This window comes from Bubalus kerabau, chromosome X (genome assembly GCF_029407905.1).
Source record: "Bubalus kerabau isolate K-KA32 ecotype Philippines breed swamp buffalo chromosome X, PCC_UOA_SB_1v2, whole genome shotgun sequence".
Lineage (NCBI taxonomy): Eukaryota > Metazoa > Chordata > Mammalia > Artiodactyla > Bovidae > Bubalus > Bubalus kerabau.
Genome location: NC_073647.1, coordinates 67,401,532 through 67,405,011, shown reverse-complemented (window position 1 = coordinate 67,405,011; position 3,480 = coordinate 67,401,532). Strand labels below are relative to the sequence as shown.

Here is a 3,480-nt window from a genome sequence, read left to right as displayed (position 1 = left end):
CCTCACTGTTCTTCTGGGCTGAGCTATGGGGAATGGTGGCTCTGTCGTGTCCCAACCATCCTCTGACAGCTATGAGGAAGACGTGATAACCAAAGAAACTGGCACCTCCGTAACTGAGCCCTCTGAAACGGAGAAGGCGAAAGCGGAGACCTCCAAACCAGAGCCGTATGATGCGGAACCAAAACAGGCAAAGCAGAAGACAGCTAATGGCCGCCGTCGCTGTCGCCGGCACTGCCGTAAGGACAATTTCTCAAGTTTTGCTACCTATTTCCCCGGGGTGCTGAGGCAAATGCATAAAGGCCTGAGTCTTTCCCACGACTCCGTGAACATCCTGGATTCGTTCGTGAAAGATATGTTTGAGCGGATTGCCGAGGAGGCCGGGCGCCTGGCCCGCTACAACAAGCGCCACACCATCACGCACTAAGACATCGAGACAGCTGTGCGTCTTCTGTTGCCTGGGGAGCTCCGCAAGCATGCCATAACCGAGGCCACCAAGTCGCTCATCAGATACCACACCTGCAGATGAACTGCCTCAGGACTGTCTGACCATCGCAAACCAGACTTAAGGGTTCTCCCCTTAGGCCCTACATTCAATCTTTAAAACATTTCTACCTCAATGAAAACATTAAAAACCTCCTGAACTTTGCTTCAATATGTGTCGGTTGTGTCATATGTTCGATGGAAAACCCTGTACTTTTCGCAACTCGTCACTTTCCTAAATGGTTATTTCTATTCGTGGTTTCTCCGTAAGTTTAGGGATCTTTATGGTCAAAATTCTCTCCCTACAAGTTTCATTGGCCTTTTCCATTTTCATTCTCCCATCTATATTTAGGTATCATCCAGAGATTTTTATATGGGGTATGCTATGCTATGCTATGCTAAGTCACTTCAGGCGTGTCCGACTCTGTGCGACCCCCATAGACGGCAGCCCACCAGGCTCCCCCGTCCCTGGGATTCTCCAGGCAAGAACGCTGGAGTGGGTTGCCATTTTCTTCTCCACTACATGAAAGTGAAAAGGGAAAGTGAAGTCGCTCAGTCGTGTCTGACTCTAAGCGATAGGAGATATAGCATCCGAGAAAAAAACAGTGTGGTCTTCCCGGGTGGCTCAGCAGTAAAGAATCCGCCTGCAATGCAAGAGTCGCAGGAGAGGCAGGTTCCATCCCTGGGTCATAAAGATCCCCGAGAGGAGGGCATGGCAACCCTCTCCAGCATTTTCCTAGCGAATCCCCATGGAGAGAGGAGCCTGGTGGGCTACAGTCCATAGCGTCTGCAAAGAGTCGAGCCCCACTGAAGCAAGGTAGCACGCAGGCACACAAAGAGCAGTGTGTGTGTGTGTATGTGTGCTCAGTCACTCAGTCATGTTCGACTCTTTCTGACCCCATGGACAGGAGCCCACCAGGCTCCTATCTCCTTGAAAATTTCCAAGCAAGAATACTGAACTGGGTTGTCATTTCCTACTCCAGGGGATCTTTCTGACCGAGGGATAGAAGCTGTGTCTCTTTTGTCTCCTGCATTGGCAGTCAGATTCTTTACCACTGCACCAGCAGTAGCAGATATAAAAATCACATTTACCCATTCTTCCTTCAATCCCAATTCACTTCCATGTGTAAAATAGGACTCAAACACAGTGTTAAATAAGAAAATTCTAAATTTCTGGAATCAAGCACCATATCTTCTGAAATTACCTTATCCAGATTTCTCTGACCCTATTTTTTGTTTGCAACCTAGAACATTTTGCTTAAAAAAAAAAAAAATCCTGACTGAATTGCAAACCTGCAGGGATGATGGGATAGTCCAGTGACAGTGAACGTAGCCACAGTCTCCACAGTAGCAGCCAATGAGGGACTGGTAGCCCATGAGATAAAGCAATTGGCCAAACGTATGGTAGAGTGAGGAGGGCTGAACAAATAACAACCTTCCTCTGACACTCAGCCTAGAAGATGGAGCAGGAACGTGGGGTGATAGTTTCCCTGATGTTTTTACATTCAAGCACCTGCTTTTAACCAGGGCGATTTAAGTACAGGCATCCATTTCTTGGGGCTTCCCAGGTGGTGCTAGTGGTAAAGAACCTGCCTTCTTATGTGGGAGACGTAAGAGCCATGGATTCAACCCCTGGATTGGGAAGATGCCCTGGAGAAAGGCATGGCAACCCACTCCAGTATTCTTACTGGAAAGTTCCATGGACAGAGGAGCCTAGCGGGTTACAATCCATAGGGTCTCAAAGAGTCAGACACGACTGAAGTGGCTTAGCATGTGCACATCCATTTCTTGGGTCTTCCCAGGTGGTGCCGGTAGTAAAGAACCTGCCTGCAATGCAGGCGACACAGGAGACCCAGGTTCTGTCCCTAGATGGAGAAGGTTCCCTGGAGGAGGGCATGAAAACCCACTCCAGTATTCTTTCCTGGGTAATTCCAAGGGACAGAGTAGCCTGGTAGGCCAGAGTTCATAGGGTCACAAAGAGTGGGACACAACTGAAGAGACTTAGTGCACATGCATGCATCCATTTCTTGTTGTGGGACATGTCTCTAGCTCCTTGCATCAAAATAAGGAGGAGGAGGATGTTCAGCAATTAAGAGAAATAAGATGACTCCTCCTACCTCACATATTTGACTGCTATTGCTTATGATAGTATTTACTGAATTTAATGTCCATTATGTTTTCTTCTTGGTGCATTGCCATTTTTATTTCTATAAGTATATTGCTGAATTTCAAAGTAGTTGGTGATTTTCCTATTCCTTTTATTTTTGTTTATTTTGAGATACTTTTTATTTTTTAATTAATTAATTTTTATTGAAGGATTATTGCTTTACAGAATTTTGCTGTTTCTGTCAAACCTCAACATGAAACAGCCTAGGGTATACATATATCCCCTCCCTTTTGGAACTCCCTGCCATCTCCCTCCACATCCAACCGCTCTAGTTTGATACAGAGCCCCTATTTGAGTTTCCTGAGCCATACAGCCAATTCCCGTTGGCTATCTATTTTACATATGGTAATGTAAATTTCCATGTTACTCTTTCCATGCATCTCACCCTCTCCTCCCCTTCTCACTATCCATAATTCTATTCTCCTATTTCTTTTTTAAAAGATTGATTTCAAGCTTACTACATCCTTGGAGAGAGAGAAAGCACTCTGTGATTTTGGTCCTTTTTAATTTACAATGGTTTTCATTAGAACTTAATATTTCATTATATTTTAAGTTATTCATTTTGAACTTTAAGCAACAAGGATATGCTGTACAGCACAGAGTAATATACCAATTACCTATTAATAAATGTAAACGCAGTATAATATATAAAACAACTGAAGCACTATGTTGTAAACCTGAACAAATATAATATTGCAACTCATGAATATATCCATAAAAAAATTTAAAGTTAAAAAGAATTTATCAGTACCACTGTTATTGGATGTAGAAATCTGTGAAGGATGTGACTCTCAGCAAAACAATGAGAGAAAAGGTAAGAGGATCTACAAAAT

At 44.2% G+C, this 3,480-nt stretch overlaps 1 pseudogene; it reads left to right on the top strand.

The window, feature by feature from the left end:
• LOC129639481 (late histone H2B.L4-like) lies at positions 1-652 on the top strand (annotated as a pseudogene).
• Positions 653-3,480: the final 2,828 nt, after the last annotated feature.